This window comes from Psammomys obesus, unplaced genomic scaffold, assembly GCF_907164565.1.
Source record: "Psammomys obesus unplaced genomic scaffold, mPsaObe1.curated_primary_1811, whole genome shotgun sequence".
Lineage (NCBI taxonomy): Eukaryota > Metazoa > Chordata > Mammalia > Rodentia > Muridae > Psammomys > Psammomys obesus.
In genome coordinates this window covers 25,148,144-25,159,857 of record NW_026587216.1, presented here as the reverse complement: position 1 = coordinate 25,159,857, position 11,714 = coordinate 25,148,144, and the positions used below count along the sequence as shown (strand labels likewise).

Below are 11,714 nucleotides of genomic sequence, written 5' to 3'. Positions count from 1 at the left end.
AGCGCCCCGCCCGGCTTCTCGCGCGCAGCCAGCGCCGCTGCCGCTGCCGCTGCACAGACACACACACCCACCGAGCGCCAAGGAGCACCCGCCGCCCCCGCTGGCCGCCGCCGCGCCTCGAGCAGCGGGATCCAGCGCCAAGTCCAGGGCTGGTGCGGCGCGCGGAGCACCTCCTGATCTATCTAGCTGTATCTTTTCCATCTCACTCCAGCCCTCTCTGATCTGGGCGGCGGCGGCGGCAGGGGGATGGGGTCTCCACGAGGAAAAAAGGGGTGACGATCGAGGAAGATTATTGTTCTTTAAAAAAAAAAAAAAAGATGCCTTCGCTTCTTCCCAATGCGTCTTCCGTGAGCCTCCTTACTAGAGACTGCGAACCGGAGTGAGGGATGTAAAGAGAGAAGGAAAGCCGCCAGGAGCTCCAGCCAGCCGGGGAGACCCTGCTCTCTGTAGAGGGGAGGGGGATTTCCAGCGACACATCATTGGTGAAAGGGACCTTCGCAGGAGTGGAGCCCCCTGAGGGAGCAGGGAATCCCACAGCCCCTTGTGACACAGGAACCAATGCTGCTGGCCGAATGGAGCGGGTCAGTGGGAGCTAGGTAAGTGGTCCAGGCATTGCTTCCTCCCCCCCCCCCCGCCCCCCAGGAGCTCTTCTTTAGAGATGCTTCGCTGTGACAGCCTAGCCAGACTTGAGTTGCTAAAGGAACTGGAAACTGCCATATGGCGCCCAGTAGACTTCCATGCAAAGCTGACTGGGATGTTAGCCCTGACCGGGTTATTAACGCCAGGGTTCTTCCTGGGTGGGGGAAGACACACAAGTATGAGCCCCTGAAGAGCCTGCCTTGACCAAAAACGGGTGAGAACTGTTTATGTAGGAGAGGCGCCCCTGGAGCCTTCTGTTCTGTTCATTTGTTGGTAAACGGCGCTCTCGCAGGCACACACTTGTCGGACAAGACTTGGGGAGTGTGTTGTCTTTAGAATACAGTCTTCAGAATACAGGCATACATGCGTTTTATTCCTCGGTGGTGAGAGGTCTTGGTTCCTGGGAGCAAGGTAGAGCAGGTCTCTAAGGAAAGCGCTCCAAGGCGGTTTCCAACACACAACCTGGCAAGGGGATTTGGAATACAGTTGTCCTGAGTGGGACCAAAAGACGCTCACAGTTCACCTCATCATTTGCTCTGGAGACTTAACGACCCTTTCCAGGATGGTATCCTGCCACCCACTTTCTCAGATTAGGAGCATTTATTTGTCTCCATTCATAAAAAAGTGTCAACGTGCGGTGTGCATAAACATGCCATTTATGCAACATTTATGACCGCACAAGTGTTTTAACAGTAAAGAATAGCACAGATAAGATTAATACTGGGAAATTTCAATATGCACCGGTGGGCGCTGGGTTAACTGCACAGTCCGTCTAATCAAGTCGTGCAATAGTGTCAATATTTTAAATAGCACGTCACATTTTTTCTTGATCGGTTGTGGGGTGTTGTTGACAATCTGATTTTTTTTTTTTAAAGCCCAGCTCCAAAGAAAAGTAAACATCTCACTGTCATTGTTTTCAACTGTCTAGCATTGTGTGGGACAGACACCTCTTGGTTATTCACCAGTGAGAGCACATTTTATAGAATTATCAAAACATAGATTTTGCTCAGGTGTCTAAAGTCTTACCTGTCAGGACTGAATGAGTCACAGGGGAAAAAAAAAAAAAAGCTGAAGAGAGTAATGTTAAAATCGTATCTTAAAGTTTTATCTGTTTCACTCTTTACATGAGTGTGCAGGGTGTATGAATAAATACAAGTGCGTCCCACACTTAGCTTTTAATATATAATTAAAACACGGCTATCTAGACTAGAGAGTTCTTTGTTCTTAAACCAACCAGAAGTTAGACAGTTCAGTAGTTGGTCCTGTACATGTGCATTTTTTTTTTTTTTTTTTTTTTTAGTTTTGCTGCTTCAGGTGTTGTTTTTAATGTGGGGCTTATTTGTGTAGCTACAAAGACTCTGAGAATGATGAAGGTCCAGTAGGGAAATAACTCAGTTCTCCTCTGAATGGGGAGGTCACCTCAGAGTGTCTATATGTCCCCACAAAGCCAACCCTGCGGCTTGCTTCTGCATGGGGTGGCACTGTCTCCGAGCAGTTGTTCATCACAGTTAGGGTTCTGTCTAATATGCTCTTCTCTTTCCCCTGGCACTACTCAGACTTTTGGAGAAAGGAATGAACCTCTTGGCAGTTGTCTTCCCTTTCTTTCACCTTCAGCTTTCACCTTTCTCTTCCTTGCCTTGTGTCTCCAAGTCTCCCTCTTACACAAGCCCCTACAGACGTATTCCAGAAAAACGACTCCAGTGCTCGCCACTTGACACATTCAGCTTCCTGCTGGTTGACCATCCTTTTTGTGCACCCCCCATTCTGAAGAGACTCGATCTATGCATCATTTAAAACTGTTTCCAAATTCACTTTCATCCCTTATCTCACAGTTAAGTTTTCCAAGCATGTTTGCTTACTGACTAGTCAGAAAGAGTGAAGGAAACAATTACCTTATCAATGCTTTTCATTTGACTTTTAAAGAATCCTTGTTAATGATCTGGGGGAATGGGAACACCAGCCTGCTCTTCTAAGATATTCAAGAGTGAGACTATTAGAAAAAAAAAAATGAAATTGAGGGATGTGGGTTCAATCACATTTCTTGGCAACTTTAAGGCATATCTGATCAGATTCTTGGTAGACTTAACTGAATGTTTAAAAATGGCTAAGTCTGTGGAGTACTGAAATATATTTTGTTTCTTGAGAAAAAAATGTGGCTTTTTGCACTGCTACAGTAGAGAGATAACTACACATGTATACATGATATGAAAGTAGATCATATTACTGGCAATCTAGGAAACCCACACAAGATACTTCATTGAATCGCAGTGCATGATTTTTCTCTGATTAATTCCTTGAAATTTACTATCTATTATTGACTAACTACTAAGAAAAAGAATCTTAAATGAATAGGAAACTTCCTCGTGTGTATTCTAAGGTAGATGGATAAGACTAAGATATTTTGTTTATTTCAGAATACTAGTTAGGGTTTTTTTATAGTCACATAGTCATCAAGTGGGGTTTGCATTATAGCATGATGCTGGCTAACTTCACAGGGCCTTCAGAGCATGCAAAGAACAGATGGGCTGTATGTGAGATCTTTGAATTTCAGAGTATTTTCTAAGGTAAGACTTTATGGTCATATTATTCCCAGAGTGATAAACTTAACAGAGAAGAACAGCTTTGAGATAGTTTATCTCGTGGACCACAAGTATCTTGATAGTCTAGACCCGGAGTCCATTCTTTTTTATTGCTTATTTCTTCCCTTCCTTCATAGACATAAAATCTCCCCAGCTATTTATTAAGGTAGAGTTTATAAGGAAGAAACTCAAATGTCCCTTGACCTATGTGAGCCGAGAGCCCGACTGCATCATCTTTAAAATGCCTTTTGCATAGGCTGAATTGTACCCATTTTTACTTTCGAAATTAATAACATAAATGGGTTAAATGCCTTGTTCACCGATTGGTGTAATACTTATTAAGTATAAGAATAGTTATGGATAGAATGCAACAAGGCCTAATGTATAGAAGACAAACCCTGCTGTCAGTTTTTAAAAATCAGGGGGGAAGACAAACTCTTTCATTCTTAGTTGAGAAACTGTTTCAGTTCAAAATGACAGTTTTCTTGCATTTAGAAACACATTTCACAACTTCATACTTAATAAGTTAATTGAAACAAACTCATGAAAAAGATTATGAAAATTTGTAATAGGCTATGAATTTAGGATGTCTCAAAAACACAATCATAAACAACATTAAAATTGTACTAAATGTTTCATTTTAGATATACAGAGTATATGAGAATTTTCATTATAAATCAGAGTATTTATTTTTTTTCTTCCTTAAACAAATAATTGTGATAGCCCACACTTAGTTGAGCCAGGCACTGTCTTAAGCATGTTGAAAATAATTTTTCTGTCTTATGGGGAAGCCATAGCTAGTGCCCTTTATATACAGATATCAAAACTAATAGTCACAGGTTTTCCTTACCTAGAGTCACACAGGAAGGAAATGAAGAAGTCAGTCAGTATTTTGGGTTCAGGAACACTGTGACCCACTTTGATACTAGGGCATATTAGGAAGGATGACCCTACACAGAGCTTGCAAGCATGTGTTCACTTTCTAGATTCTTTCTTTGGGAGCTGTGCATTCTCTTTAAAGAGGCCATGGTTCTAAGGATAAAGGGAGTGTTGGAAAATACCAAATTGAAGGACTTTTTTTTTTAATTGTCTTGATTCAAGAGAAACCTATCCTCCACCCTCCACCCCCAGTAAATGCTTTACTGTGAAAGTGAAAGAAGGAAGTAGTTCAGGTTTGGTTGACTTTCAATTTTTGGTGGGGTCAGTCCTAAGAAAGTTAAGCTGCGAGGCAGCACTGTGCTCATAGTGACCCCTGGAAACATGGGGCTGCGGGAGTGGTTCCATGAATAAAGCTCTGTTCCCAGAATGCACCTAGCATGCAGCGTGGTGTTTCAACATGGCCTGAAATCCTAGTGATGGGGATGTCAGACAGGATACTTGTCCACACAGGCTAACCTAGTTAGCCTGTCTCAAAAGAAATGAGCAGCCAAAGAGCAACACCAAAGCTGCCTTCTGGCCTTCGCATGTGCACTCCCACACATATGATACACATATATTAAAAAGGGGAAAAGTGTCTGTGAATTATTTTGTGAAGTGTTTTCAACACAACATAGCATTACAGGTATTTTAAAAATTTTATTCATTTATTATTTATTACAATTTTTTCACTTTGTATCCGGTATCCAGGCTGTAGCCCTCACCCTCCTCTCCTCCCAGACCCACCCTCTGTCCCTCTTCTCCCCCTATACCCCCACTGATAGGGGGGGTACTCCTCCTTTACTGTCTGACCCTAGCATATCAAATCTCATCAAGGCTGGCTGCATCATCTTCCTCTGTGGCTTGGCAAGCCTGCACTTCCTGGGGGGGAGGTGATCAAAGGAGGCAGGCCCCTAAGTTCATGTCAGAGACTGCCCCTACTGCCCTTACTAGGGAACCCACTTGGAGACTGAGCTGCATATGGGCTACCTCTCAGCAGGGATCTAGGACCTCTTCATGCATGGTCCTTGGTGGATTCCTCAGTTTCTGCGGGGTCCCCCTTGGCCCAGATTTTTTGGCTCTGTTGTTCTCCTTGTGGAGCTTCTGTCCCCTTCAGGTCTTTCTATCTCCCCCTTCTTCCATAATATTCCCTGCATTCTACCCAAAGTTTGGCTAAGAGTCTCAGCCTCTGCTTAGACACCCTGCTGGATAGAGTCTTTCAGAGGCCCTCTGTGGTAGACTCCTGTCCTGTTTCCTGTCTTCTCCCTCTTCAGATGTCTATCTTGTTTGCCCTTCTGAATGAGGATTAAGCACCTTCCCTAGGGGTGGAAATGTAAACTTTGTACAATCACTTTGGAAATCAATCTGGTGCTTTCTCAGAAAATTAGGGATAGTTCTAGCTCAAGATCCAGCTATACCACTCCTGGGCATATACCCAAAAGATGCTCAACTATGCAACAAGGACATTTGCTCAACTATATTTGTAGCAGCTTTATTCATAATAGCCAGAATATGGAAACAACCTAAATGCCCCTCAACTGAAGAATGGATACAGAAATTTGGTACATTTACACAATGGAATACTACTTAGCAATTTAAAACAGGGAAACCATGAAATTTACAGGCAAATAGATGGAACTAGAGAAGATCATCCTTAGTGAGGTATCCCAGAAGCAGAAAGACACATATGGTATATACTCACTTATAAGTGGATATTAGACATATAATATAGGATAAACGTACTAAAATCTATAGTTCTAAAGAAGCTAAGCAACATTACAAGTATTTTAAAAATATTTTTATGCCTCCAAAATTCTTGTATTCAAAATATAAGTCATTTATCAATGTGTTCATGCTTAACTTTGAAAAATACAAGCCCAATATTTGATGGAAATTGAGGCATAGTCTCCCAACAGATTCTGTCTAGTGTATTCTTAGAATGCATTGGTTTCTTTACACAGCAAATAATTATAATTGTGAGAGAACAAACAAATCCTACCTTGAAATATTTGTCAAGAGAACTTACATAATATTTGAGGCAAAGTTCTTTCTAAGTAGCCACTGCTCCTGTTTATGCCGACAATTCTATCTGGCTCAAAATTGAAAGCTAAAATGATTAAATATTGTTTGCAAGATACCATAGAATCAAATATTTAGATTCATCTTCATGATTGATTGACACTTCTATTTTTCACACAGATGTGTCTCCTAGGCTGGGTGACATAGTCTTTTAGCTGACAATTGGCTTGTAGTACAAAATTTCACTTTAAAACTTACATTTCCTCATAAAAAATCAGAGTCTTAAGCGATGTTCAGGTCCTCCAACAAAATTAACAAAGCCTTTTGAATCGATAATATATTTGAAGTGAAGTGCCGTTAGTAGTAAAATCCATGACCATTATCTCTAGCAGTGTTCCTGGGGGACGGTTGGTTTAAATAATGTGTATTAACCTCTCTGTATGGGACTCTCTTGGGGACATGGAGGGGGATGCTGTACTGTCCAGGATCATGAGGACAGGGCAGGCTGGAAAGAGCTATGGGCAAGGAGCTCTGGACTTTCTTAGATACGTCATCTGGGCAGGGCATGGACTAACTCACTCACTGGTCAAACTGAGAGCAGTGCCTTTAGGATTTGCATCTGCTACTTCATCCTGAGGGTTCCCCTGGGCTTCTCTTCTGTGTTGAATCCTGTGTGGATGGCTGTAAGACGTCATACACTCTCAGCCCAGAGGCAGAGCCATAAATCCCCACAAGATACCATAAATCATTTTGGTGGGTGGTATGGCAAGGCAGCTGAGTAGCTGCACCGCAGCAGGATCACAGAGTAAGAGCATATATTTTTTTAATTCCTCCATATATTTACAGCTATGATTCTATCTTCAGTTAGACCAAGTTCCTCCTCTTTCGTGGGCAGTATTTTTGCAACGGCCCCTTTGCTATTCTGAGATGACATTTACACACAAATGATAACTTGTCTGTACATAAATTTTAAATTACTATCGTTTGCAGTAGAAAATACCTTCTGGGGAAAGAGCAGGTATGGCAACATGCGCTGCTCAGCTCTAGATGGACAGGAGACAGAATGGAGTAGAAGTACTGAGCATGCAGATGATGAGAGAAGTCGAAATCAAACAACTTGGAGTAAGAAAGTAATAGTCTCTCGGTGGTGGTGACACTTGCGCATGTGTCGTTTCAGAACAAGAGTGAGATAAACATTCACTAGCTGTGACATCTGCACTCTCTAAACGGATGTGGGCGTGCTGTGGTACTGAACCAGTTAACACGAGCAGTGTTGCTTCAGGTTGACACAGTTTTTCAAAGTGGCGACCAAATCTTGGTGATGTTCCAAATATGGTAGTTTCCTAGAAAACTCCTCTGTAAAAATATACTGTGTGCTGTAGGATTGGTCCCCAGCAACACAGGGAGCTGGGCTTTCCATAAGTGGGTATCCAGGAAGATGTACGGACATTTGCAGGTCTGACGCTAAGTTTCTGCGCACATGCATTCCTGGGCCTGGGCAGCTTTCTGGAACTTCCTCCAGAAGGGACTGTGTCTCAGTTTTCAGAAGCACTCATTGTGCCTGTGTTTTCCCACTAGAGGAAGCCACTGTGGTTCTAATGTGTGGCTGGCTGATTTGAAAACGCGGCACTCTTAAAGCTTTTTTATTTTATTTTTAAGGCCTTTTTATTACTTTGAGAATTTCACACACTGTGTTTTGATCATATTCATCTTCCCCCCTCCGTCCCTCCCAGATCTACCCTTTCTGTACGTATTTCTCTGTTTCCTTTTTCAGCCCATAAAGTCCAGTTTGTGATTGATATATATTGGGTTTGTGGGCATCCATTCGAGAGTGGTTGACCCAGCAGGTAGACAAACCCTAAAGAAGACCAGCTGGTTCTTCCCCAGCAGCTGTCAGCTCTTCAGAGAGGAGTGGGAACTAGTACCTACCTCCCTTCTCTGTGCTGAGATTTTCTCTGGCTTGAGCTCCTGCATGCCTTCCCAACCTCTGTGCACATTTGCAATGTCCTGTTGTGTCTGGAAAGTACTATTTCTTGTACTTATCCACTGCGTCGGACTCTTATGATTCTGCCTTTTCTGAAGTGTTGCCTGAGCCTTGGGAGGCTAGGGAGGTGACGGAGACGGGCCATTTAAAGCTGAGCATTTCACAGTGTCTCATTCTCTGCTCCTTGACCAGTTGCAGGTCTCTGTGTTAATTTTCATTTACCACAAACAGAATCTTCTCTGATGAGAAGTCATCAGAGCTCTCAAGCTTTTGATAAGAAGGTGAGTTTAGTGGCTGGTTAAATAATAAGGAAAGTAGACAGAGCAAGATCAAAACATGTAGCTCGCATAACATTCCAGACATGCCGATAGTAGAACAGTCTGCAAGGCTGGCTGGTGGGGGAAGGGGGAGATCTGATCAGAGTTGTCAGAGCTTCATCTCCTACGTGGGAGTGTCAGACAAGCCTTCACAGATGAAGTGACATCTAAGCTCACTTTCGAAGATGAGTAAGCATTCTTCAGGTAGAGAAGGAGGCAGATGGAACATGGTCTAGGCAAAGAGAACAGCATTTGCAAAGCATAGTCAGGAAAAGAGCTGGGCTGGCGACTGTCTCAGTGTTGACACCTGTAGGAAGTTGATGTCAGAGGAGGATGAAGAAAATGAAGACAGGATTAGACATCAGGGTGCTACAGGCCATCCTAAAACTTCAGAATTTTATCCCATAGGACAGACTACTGGGATCATCTGAAATTTAAAAACAAAAGTGGCACAATTGTTGAGGTAGTTGAATTATGAGAGACAAGACTGACACCTCAGAGATTAATACGCTCTTGTGGAATACAAGCAGGATAAGATCAAGAACCTACTTTTAATGGGAGTAGGAAGAGAAGGAGGGAGATGTAGGTTTCTTCGTCTCTTTAGGAACAGCTTTGTACTTTGACAGGTGCAACTCACTCAAAGTCTTCCCAGGTCATCGGGTCATGTGGTCATTTGTTTTCTGGAGCACCATTTCTTTGTATATTCCATGAACCCACTTTTTTTTCTTTTCTTCTCTTTTTTCCCCCCCATGTCTCAGATATTCAGATCTCAAATGATTACTGTGCTAGTTAAGATTACTCTTGCTGTGATGAAACATGATAACTAAAAGCAACTTGGAGAGGAAAGAGTTTATTCAGCTCACACTTACACATCACAGTTTGTCATCAAAGGAAGTCAGGACAGGAACTCAAACAGGGCAGGAACCTGGAGGCAAGAGCTGATGAAAAGGCCATGGAGGGGTTCTATTTACTGACTTAGTCATCATGGCTTGCTCAGTCTGCTTTCTTATAGAACCCAAGACCACCAGCCTGGGGGTGGTCCCACATTCAATTGGCTGGGCTCTCCCCCATCATTCACTAATTAAGAAACTGTCCTATGGGCTTTCATACAGCTCAGTCTTATGGAGGCATTTTTCTCAATAGAGGTTCCCTCCTCTCCTGTGACTCTAACTTGTGTCAAGTTGACATAAAACTAACCAGCTCAGTTACCTTTGGAATCATCAACAAAGCAGGCATTCGTGGTTAGGGAACTTCATGGATCAGATGGTTGCTAACAGGCTGTTACTTTGTCCATTTGGAAGAGCTAGTGAGTATCTGTCACTCCAAACCCCCTGCAGGCTGTTTCTCATCTTTAGAATCCCTAAAATAGTGAGCTGTTACAGATTTTAAGGTCTTACTTTCTAGACTTTGGCTACTCCCCCTTTTCTCTATTACAAAACTAGCAATTTCTTCCCAAGGCCACCAGTTTTTATTTGTTAGTACCTCATTACAAGTACTATGGAGCAAGTACCACATGCTAACATTCTGATCATTCCCTTTGGAGTAATAGGTGGGCCTCAGAGTTCTATGACTTTTCTAGAGTATAGCACAACCACAGATTATGGAGTTCTGCATTTGTTTCCTTGCTGATGGCCAGTGTCATAATATTTAGATTTTTGTAAAGGCCACATCTTTATTCAGGGTACCAATTTCAATTTCATAGTAAGGTAGGATAATGATAATGACTGGAAATAACACTGAATGTAGCTATTTAACATGATGCATATTTCTCTGTCAGTTAAAGAGAATGAAGAGAGGAAAAGAAAATCATAAAAAAGGAGAGTGTCATCGGAGATGGAAGAGGAGATAGCAATAGGTAGATAGGTGGCAGATAGATAGATAAATAGATAAATAGATAGATAGATAGATAGAGTTAGATAGATGAGTCTCAACTAATTCTTAAATTCCTTGACTTAGATATGGGACATTTGGGAATATTTGATGAATATTTTTCAGACAACCCCAACCTAGACTACTGGAGGTTGGAAATTAACCCAGTGGCTCAGTGGGAGCTTCTTAGTGACAAATCTCTCAAACGAAGGTGAAGCAGCATAATTTTAGATAGACACTTAGCCATCCAGGCTGTCTTCATCTTCCTTCAAAATAAATTAGGGGGAAATGGGTGTGAATTAAGCTCAGTCACCAGGTACCCCATGCTTTGGGTGGTACACCAAATACTCCTTTCTTCTCTTTAACTCTCCACCCAGACCTGTGACACATGTTCCTTTGTGGCACGTCTTCCTTCATTCTCTGAAGGCTCAGTCTTATAAGACTGTGGTGTGTAACAGACTCTGGCTGGGTGCTTTGGAGTAAAGGACGGTAATTGTAACATAGGCAAGAAACTGATTCTAATTAAGTATTAGGTGCCTTTGCTCCCGGAATGTATGTAACACTTCGTACCACCATGGCTTTTCTAGAGGCTCCTATCTCACTGGAGTCCAGACACAAGTCATTTGCTATCTCTCCCTTCCTCCAGATCCATCTTCCTCTCCATCCAGAACTGTACCACTGTCCTTTGTCAAGATGCCAGGGACTCCAAAAATCAGAGCTAGTTTATTGTGTGGAACAATTTAACTCATGTTTCTTTCACTTTCACAAGGAACTTGGTTCGAATAGCATAAAAATCTGCTTTTCTTTCTTTCCTTCTCTCTTTCTTTCTTTTTCTGAAACAAAGAAGCAGTTTAATTTTGTCTCATAGCTTCTAGTTTGAAATTGTAGGCAGCTTTGAAGGGCCTGGAGCTCAGCAAATATTTATTAGGCACTCTTCAGATAGGAAGCTCTCTGCTAGGTCACCGGATTAAACAAGCTGAGTTTTCACTTGCATGGCGTTCCTGTCCATCTCAAACCAAGCCTGAACTCTCCAGTCCTCTTTTCATGCTTATTGTAGTGACTCTGCCCTATGTCCAAACCAGTGATGCTTCTCTGGGTTATAAACTGTTTCGGGAGGAAAGGTGAAAAGCTGTTGTGTGCTGAATTAGGACAGTTCAGATATCATGCCACTATTGTCTTCCAGCGGTGACTTTAGACCCTGTGAACCCTAGGACTTAGCTGTTGTGTCATGGTATACTGTCTCCTGTTTTAACAGTCAGTATGAACCTGTCTTACAAGGAGCTAAGACAGATATGGATAATATGACAACTGGAAAAAGTGGGGCAGGTGATAAATGGCTATCTTCAGAGTCTGAAGACTGAATTTTCAGAATATGGCAGGATGTCCTGCTGA

The 11,714-nt window shown here is 42.5% G+C and overlaps 1 protein-coding gene across 1 annotated transcript in view; it reads left to right on the top strand.

Annotated features, from left to right (window-relative positions):
• Positions 1 to 529: 529 nt before the first annotated feature.
• Positions 530 to 11,714, top strand: part of Kcnb2 (potassium voltage-gated channel subfamily B member 2) — a 409,214-nt gene continuing 398,029 nt past the window's right edge. The window contains exon 1 of the mRNA XM_055603343.1: positions 530 to 596. The gene's annotated coding sequence lies outside the window, so the exon portion shown is untranslated. The remainder of the gene's footprint in view (positions 597 to 11,714) is intronic.